The sequence below is a fragment of the Dipodomys ordii genome, unplaced genomic scaffold (assembly GCF_000151885.1).
Source record: "Dipodomys ordii isolate 6190 unplaced genomic scaffold, Dord_2.0 Scaffold15, whole genome shotgun sequence".
NCBI classification, from domain to species: domain Eukaryota; kingdom Metazoa; phylum Chordata; class Mammalia; order Rodentia; family Heteromyidae; genus Dipodomys; species Dipodomys ordii.
This window is the reverse complement of record NW_012267231.1, coordinates 6379807-6388473: the sequence shown is the minus strand read 5'-3', so window position 1 is coordinate 6388473 and position 8667 is coordinate 6379807. Positions and strand designations below refer to the sequence as shown.

At 42.5% G+C, this 8667-nt stretch overlaps 1 long non-coding RNA gene across 1 annotated transcript; it reads right to left on the bottom strand.

Moving 5' to 3' along the window:
* Positions 1-3475: 3475 nt before the first annotated feature.
* On the bottom strand, positions 3476-5230 carry LOC105982439. The gene is made up of 3 exons (XR_001174883.1): positions 5066-5230; positions 4555-4703; positions 3476-3676 (listed from the first exon to the last, which is right to left on the bottom strand). It is a non-coding gene; the product is annotated as an uncharacterized LOC105982439 (long non-coding RNA).
* Between the last annotated feature and the right edge of the window lie 3437 nt (positions 5231-8667).

The window sequence follows — 8667 nt, the reverse complement described above, 5'->3', positions numbered from 1 at the left end:
ATGAAGGCATTGGCTGTCTTGGCATGAGGGCTATCATTTTTCTGTTCATATGTCAAGGCATTGCATGGGTACACAGTTCTAGTAAGGCCTGGGTACTTTCATAGCTCAAAGAGATTGTACAAGGGAAGTGAACGAGACACAGAAACTTCAGAACATCGGGGGACCTAGAAACTGCCCTATTAAGGTATTTCCCTCTGCATTTTAATGTTCCAATTGATTTAACTTTTTAACGGTCTGTTCTTGTGACCTGTTGGACCCGTTCAGCAGATTCAAATCTGCACCATTGTCCTTCGCCTCGCATAATGAATTCTGAAGCAGAATTTCCATCTGTCGGTAGAGAGGACAGAGCAGCTCATCTCCACATGGAAATCAAGTTCTCACCTTTCCGCAGCTGAAGCACCACTTCATCGTCAGCAATGTGCAAAACCACAAATCAAAGAAACTCACCTGGCATTCACGAGTACCCAGGAATTGCACTTCAGGATATTTTTACCAAAAAAAAAGAAAAGAAAAGAAAAGGGATGTTGGTGCAGGGTTCTCCAAGAAGATATGTAAATCAGAGAATGGCACCTTTGGGGGTGAGGAGCTTTCTCCCTCTTGGCCCTGTCTGGAAACTCAAGCAGAGTTCCTCTTCTTCTTTTTTAATCTCCCTCAGACTAACTGCTCCATACACACTGCACTATGCCTGGATGCATTATTTAAATCCAAGAAGAAAACCACATGGGGATTTCTGAAGAGCTCCATGTGGCTACAAAAGTCTCAGCTCAGAAAGGAGCTCTTTAATCTCTTCACAGGGGCACAGAGGAAGAACTCCAGAGAGACTTCCCAATAGGAACCACTGCCCCTTCCAGCTAAATCTTGCATTTTTCCTTTGCTGCTTTAAAATCTCTATTGGCCTTGCATCTGAGAAGGCTTAGGAGCGTAATTTATTCCATAAATGGATCCCAGCAATTTATGCCCGCTGAATTGGCAATATATTAACAATTTTTCTCCCCACTGGCTACCATAGAAGATTATTGGAGGCCATGTTATACAAGTAAAGACTTTGAGTTGGGCACTGTGGCTCATACCTGTAATCCTAGCTACTCTGGAGGCTGAAATCTGAGGATCAAGGCTCAAAGCCAGCCCAGGTAGGAAAGTCTGTGAGACTCTTAGCTCCAATTAACTTCCCCCCCCAAAAAAAAGCCTGAAGTGGAACTATGGCTGAAATGGTAGAGCTCTAGCCTTGAGCAAAAAATGCTCAGGGACAGCATTCAAGGCCTTGAGTTCAAGGCCTTGTACGGGCATTTAAAAAAAAAAAGACTTCTAGATTAGTGATCCTGTATGAATGCAGAAATGTTCTAGCATCATGGGGAGTCAATGAAAATTATTATTTTAATTATATTATTATAGTCTTTAAGTAGTCATACAAAGTGGTTTCGATTCCATATGTGAGTTTACGATCACATTGTATCTTGATCAATATCACCCCTTCCATCCTTCTCAAAATCTCCCAACTCCACCCTTTCCCTCAATTTTTCCAATTCCTAGGATTAATACTGATTTTTTTTATTTTGGTGGCTTTTTAATTAATAATGTCAGAGTTGAGAAAAATGTCCCTTCATACATTGTCCTTCTGTAGGCGATCCAACTCTTCCTTGGTCCCTCTTCACCAAACTGAGTAAACACAAAAAAGTCTTAGTTCTATATTGCATTCCATTTCTGTATTTTCTTTCCATTTGAGATTTATGCCAAAATAATAGCTCAGTGCCCTGAGACGCTTGCTTCCTTGACAAGTAAACATTAAGTATTTGTTCTTAGTGTTACCTTTCTCAGAAAGAGATGGAATTAGTGCCAGTTCTTTCATTGTTTGGCCTCCAATTGAAAAAACAAACTCAAATCTGTGTGTACGTCATCAAAGCTACAATTCCAAAAGAGGAACTCTTATAATTCCAAAAGAGGAACTCTATACTATTGTTTAGATAAAAAGTCCCAAACATCTAGATTTACTTAGAGTTTATACTATCCACTCAGTAATAACTATTTTATTCATTTCTCAGTTTTCAGTCAAGAGCCTTAAGGTAGTTCAGCAGTGGCTCAGGTCTGTAATCCTACTCAAGACATTGAGATCTTAGGATTGTGGTTCAAAGTCAGCCCAGGAAGGAAAGGCCATGAGATTCTTATCTCCAATTAGTCACTGAAAAGTCAGAAGTGGAGCTGTGATTCACCTGGTAGAGTGCCAGCTTTGAGCAGAAAAGCAAAGGGGACAGCATGTAGGTCTTGAGTTCAAGCTCCGGGGTCAGCACACACTCACACACAAACACAGAGAACTTCAATATGTCTTAATTCAAAGACTTTGGTCTAAAATATACCCAAACTAAATGATGATAATCTGCACAAATGGTTAAGCATAAAAAACATTTCTTCCAGCGTTATTTATATTATCCCCTAAATATCTCATTGTTTGCATTTATAATCATGGGTTGGAGAATAATATTGGTTACTACTCTGTAGATCTTCCTGCTTTCATATTTACTAGGCATGTTTGCCCTGAGAATATGAAGCTGACACATTTGTTGCAATAATGGCTTCCATTCCAAGGTGTAGATTTGGTAACTACAAATTCCCCCAGGTGGTTAAGAGAAGGACCCTGGCTCTGTGTTCATCAGCTCTCCGTGGCCATAACAAACGCCTGAGACAATGAATTTCTAAAGATTCACTAAAGATTCTAAAGGTTCATTTTGGCTCCCAGTGCCGGAGGCCCCAGACTTTGACAAACTCGACCCATTACTGGGTCCAATGAGGTAGGACAGTGAGTGCATCATGGTAGGAGCTCGTGACTGGAGCAAAACCTCATACCAGGGAAGGAGAGAGATTCATCAGGGGGTGAGGACTGGCAAGGCAATTCCCAGTGACCTAAGACTTCTCACTACACTCTACCTCTCAAAGGATCCACCACTTTCCTGGGCATCACATCTAACACAGAAGCCTTGGGAGAAGGGAGGCATTCAGAATACAAACTCCAAGCAAGGTCCTATCAGAATATAAAAACAAAGTCATTCTGTGTGGTCCACTCTGCATATAGAGCTACCCCAAAGCAGCAGCATGGACAATTCATCTACATCTCTTGTCACAGCTCTCTAGAATTGTATTGTAATATTGACCATCACTGTGTCTAGTTTAGGCCCTTCCAACAGAGGGATGTAGTTCTCAGATGTTAACTTGTCTTTGAGTGATATGTTTTTACAATCCCTAACTTGTCTGGATACCAAGACACAGCTAGTGTTTCTGAGATCAGTGTGGAGAGTAGCATGGCCCCATCAACTCAAAGCAAACAAAAGTGAGATCATTCTTTACTGGAGATTTTGACTCCCCCCCCTAGAGCCACAAACGTCAGTAAACATAAGGCTCAAAAACATATTCCACCCCACCTGTGAATTCCTTTGCAATTTGAATTCTTACAAGAGATTTCACATGAACAAGGAGGTAGGAGGAATTTTTTTTAAAGGAAAAATGTATTTAGAGATGAAGAAGATGTCTTGCCACAAACCAGTAGGAGCTTGAAATTATTCCAAGCCAGGGAGCCATAGAGACGCTAAAACATAAGGTAGAATTCAGAGGAAGCTGATGGTGTTTTGATTTCATGTAATCATTTTCTCCATGCTTGTTTCCAAGATCCAATTGTTGGAAAATGTTTCTGCAGAACAATGGTGTGAAAGGAAGACATGAAAATCTCTTAGAGGAATCATTTCCCTTTATGGGTCTTTCTCTTTCCTTAGGTCAGTGGCAGTAAGATCTCAACCTTTAGGAATCCATGTTATAAGCCAGATGCCAGGGGCTGAGATCTGAGGATCACAGTTCAAAGCAGCCCAGGGACGGAAAGTCCATGAGGCTGTTATTCTTTTTATTTTATTTTTTTTTGGTTGGTCCTGGGGCTTGAACTCTGGGCCTGAGCGCTGTCCCTCAGCTCTTTAGCTCAAGGCGAGCGCTCTACCACTTGAGCTACAGCGCCACTTCTGGTTTTCTAGTGGTTTATTGGAGATAGGAATCTCACGGTCTTTCCTGCCCGGGCTGGTTTTGAACCGAGATCCTCAGATCTCAGCCTCCTGAGTAGCTAGGATTACAGGTGTGAGCCACCAGCACCCAGCTTGAGGCTATTATTCTTAAACCACCCAAAAGCCAGAAGTGTAACTATGGCTCAAGTGATAGAGCACCTTGGGCAAAAAACAATTTTTTTTTTAATGCTTATAAGTCAGTGCACAGGTCCTGGGTTCAAGCCCAGATCAGCTCAAAAAATACAAAAGAATCCATGTCATTAGATGAACGTGTGTGTGTGTGTGTGTGTGTGTGTGTGTGTGTGTGTGTAAGTTCAATCTTGTGAAGTTTTACCATGGTTATGAATGGTTAAGAGAAAAAGAAAGAAAGAGAGAGAAAAGAAAGAAAGAAAAGAAAGAAAGGAAGGCAGGCAGGCCGGCCAATATAAAGATCCTGGTGGAGCTTCATTATCAAGCTAGGAAGTGACTAAAACCAATCAAACCACTTTGATCTGAACACTCTCCAGAGAGTGGTGCTCACCCTTGGTGCTCTTGGGTTCCTTGGAAGTGACTAAACCGGGTCAAGGCTGAGCATACTGTTTAATGTCAATCCTTCTCAGACTCTTCTGCACTACCCGGCTGGTGCCACCATAAATAAGAACCATTTGACAAGGACAATCCGCTGCCATCCTAATTAAAAAATACAAATGGCATACATAAAATGATATTTGGATGCTCCCACCCACATTAACACAGATTAAAAAGCTATACTCTTAAGCTTGCATCATTCATTCATGCAGAATATATTGAGCTTCAATTATGAGCCTGGCACAGTGCCAAGAGCTGGGAAACATAAGGGAACCAGCCAGCCTCAGTCCCCAAGGAGCATCTAGCCCCAAAGGAGAGAGAAAGAGAGAGAGAGACTCAGAGAGAACTAGCCAAAACAGCAGGTTGCATCTGTTCTGGTGGAGACACAGCACCAAAGGAGAAGCCAAAGGTACAGCTATTTTTGGCACATGCACAAACTTAGCAATACTTGCTGGCAGGGATACCTTTGGCCGCAGTTCTCTAAGTATTAATCTCCTCTACTGTTTCCACAACTTGGTTGGCATCTCTGTGTCCTTCCTCTCTTCCTTAAACCATCATGTAAATGTTCAAGAGACAAGGAACTCGATTTGACAACAGTTCAACTCTTACCTCCTAGGAAGCCATTTTAAATCAACTCCTCTTCCTCTGAAAATGTGAGAAGACACACTTAAGAATTTTGGCTGGGGGCTGGGAAGTTGGCTCAGTGGTAGAGCGCTTGCCCTTCATGCCTGAAGCCCTGGGTTCGATTCCTCAGCACCACATAAGCAAAAAGAAAAAAGCCAGAAGTGGCGCTGTGGCTCAAGTGGTACAGCGCTAGCCTTGAGCTGAAGAGCTGAGGGACAGTGGCCAGGCCCAGAGTGCAGGCCCCACGACCGGACCCAAAAAAAAAAAAAAGAATCTCAAGAATTCTGGCTGGGTATCAGTGGCTCATGCCTATCATCCTAGCTACTCAGAAGGCTGAGATCTGAGGATCATAGTTCAAAGCCAGACCAGACAGGAAAGTCTGTGAGACTCTCACCTCCAATTAAATACAATTTTAAAAAAACACCCACAAAACAATAACAACAAAAATGCTGGAAGTGGAGCTTGGGTCAAGTGGTCCAGTGCTAACCTTGAGCATGAGAACTCCACAGGCCCTGAGTTCAAACCCTAGGAAAAGAAAGAAAGAAAAAGAAAGAAAGGAAGGAAGGAAGGAAGGAAGGAAAGAAAGAGAGAGAGAAAGAAAGAAGAGAGAGAGAAGGAGGGAGGGAGGGAGCATGGAAGGGAGGGAGGGAGGGAGCAAGGGAGGGAGTGAGGGAAGGAGGAAGGAAGGAGAGAGAGAAAGAAAGAAAGAAAGAAAGAAAGAAAGAAAGAAAGAAAGAAAGAAAGAAAGAAAGAAAGAAAGAAAGGAAAGAAAGGAAGGAAGGAAGGAAGAAAGAAAGGAAGGAAGGAAGGAAGGAGAGAGACAGAGAAAGAAAGAGAGAGAGAGGGAGGAAGCAAGGAAGGAAGGAAAGAAGAAGAAAGGAAAGGAAAGGAAAGAAAAGTAAAAAAAAACTCTGTGGTATAAAAACAGCCACTTCAACAAGTCTCAATAATTCAAGACACAATGACCTTGATTGTCCCCTCAGAGAAATAAGGATAAGATCTGAACTCATCTCCTATGTTCTGTGGTTCATACCAGTGGAATCTCTCTCTCTCTCTTTCTCTCATATATTCTCTTTTTCTTCAATTTCCACACACCTCTTCCTTTAAAAAATTCAATTAATTCATTTTACTTATTTATTTTTTGTTTATGTAATACTAAGGAATCAAACCCAGGGCCTCATGCTTGGTAGGCAAGCACTCTGCCACTGAGCCACAGTTCCCAGACATACACACACACACACACACACACACACAAGCACACACACACATACACACACACACATCTTCTGAGTCCCCAAGTCCTCTCTACCATGAAACCTTTCCCAGGGCCCATGTCAGAAGAGATTGCATTCATGTTCAAGGTTTCCAACTCTTTCAGCTTATATTATAATGTTATGTTTCTTGGTTCTCCCTGAATATCTTAAAACCTTTGAGAGTGTGGATTGTGAATTCATTTTTGAATTCACTAAGTGCCTTGTACCATGTTGGGCACTTCCTAGCGATTCAATAAATCAATGTTTTAAAAATGTACAAATAAGATTATTTCTACAAGAAGCAGTGAAACAATCACTCTTGCTTTCCTCTCTGAGTTCTGAATTTTCCATTTGTGCACAATCACATCCAAGGTCCAAATCATACTCCCACCTCCTCAAAATATCTGAGGGCCCCCATTTCCCAGGTTGGAAAGTTCTAGATCATAATACCCCTGAAAGATAAAACCAGGTAGGCACAGTTGATCTGGACTTTTAGTATTTCTCCAGGGCAGGCTGTCCTGGGCTGATATGTTGTCAGATGAGTAACTCCTCTGATGGCTTCTCCTTATGAGCTGGAAATTCAGAGTCTCTCTCTCATTGCATTGTTTTGAGTCACTAGAATAATAAGCAGGTAAGTTTTCTTTCACGGCAGCCTTCGAAATATTAGATGCTAGCCGGGTACTTAGGGCTCACGCCTGTAATCCTTGGTATTCAGGAGGCTGAGACCTGAGGATGGCAGTTCAAAGTCAACCTGGGTGGGAAAGTCTGTAAGACTCTGATTGCCAATGAACCACCAAGAAGCTGGAAGCAGAAGTATGGCTCGAGTAGTAGAGTGCTAGCCCTGAGCAGAAAAAAGAATGCTAAGGGACAGTGCTGACTTCAAGACCTAATATCAACACCAAAAAGGAGGAGGAGGAGCAGCAGCAGCAGCAGGAGCAGCAGTAGAGGAAAAGGATAAAAGGATCGACATTGATCAAGAGACATGATATTCATGAACTGCTTTGTTGAAGGGCAATTCCTTTGTATAACTACTTGAAGATAATAAAAAGTATTTTAAAGAGAAAAAGAAATCTTAGAGGCTGAGGTTCATGGAGAAGTGACTTTTAATTTATATCTAGCCACCAAATTAAATTCACAATCACCAATATATTATATCATACTTTGGTTTTGTCCTTGGCAATATTCTTGTTTTTTGGTTTTTGTTTTTTTGTCAGTTGTGGGGCTTGAACTGTGGGCCTGGGCGCTGTCCCTCAGCTCTTCAGCTCACGGCAAGTGCTCTACCACTTGAGCCACAGCACCACTTCCAGTTTTCTTAGAGATTTATTGGAGATAAGAGTCTCACAGAGTTTCCTTCCTGGGTTGGCTTTGAACCGTGAGTCTCAGATCTCAGCCTCCTGAGTAGCTAGATTACAGGCATGAGCCACGGGTACCAGGCACAATATTCTTTTTTTATCCTGGGGCTGGAACTTAGGGCCTGCTTCCCAGTGCTCTTTTGCTCTAAGCTAGGGCTCTACTACTTTGAGCCACAGCACCACTTCCGGGTTTCTGGTGGTTCATTGGAGATAAGAGTCTCAAGGACTTTCCTACCGGGGTTGGCTTTGAACCGTGATGCTCAAGATTTTAGCCTCCTGAGTAGCTGGTTTTACAGGCATGAGACACCTGTGCCTGGCTTATCCCTGAGGTTTGGTTGAACATGCACTTGTATTGTCACTCCTGATCAGTGGAAAAGGGTGAGCTGAAGAAACCACGAACTGCCCTAACTTGGTAAACCAAGGTTGGAAATTCTGGCATGCGTCAATGGGGGCTGGTAGAACCAGCCTGACCTGGCTCCCCAAGACACAAAGCAGTAATTTTGGCATCCACGATGGTCCTGCCCACGGAGAGTGCTTCCCCAAAAGGAACCACACCCATGAAGACCCTTGTGGCAGAGGAGAAAATGATCCTTGGTAGATGGCAAATAAGAAATACATCCCCCAAATCTTCTCAGCATCTGCAATAGACCTATGGATGTGGCATTAACATTAAAACAAATCTGGCTCTCTACCAAGTGGAAATTTTTAAGTTGAACTTATAGAATGGAAAAAAAAAAACAGAGGCCAAGACATCTATCTCCATAAAAGAGGGAAATCTTCTTCCTTTGTTTCCCTTCAAGTGGTTTTGCCAGGAGACGTGGCATTTACCATGCCTGA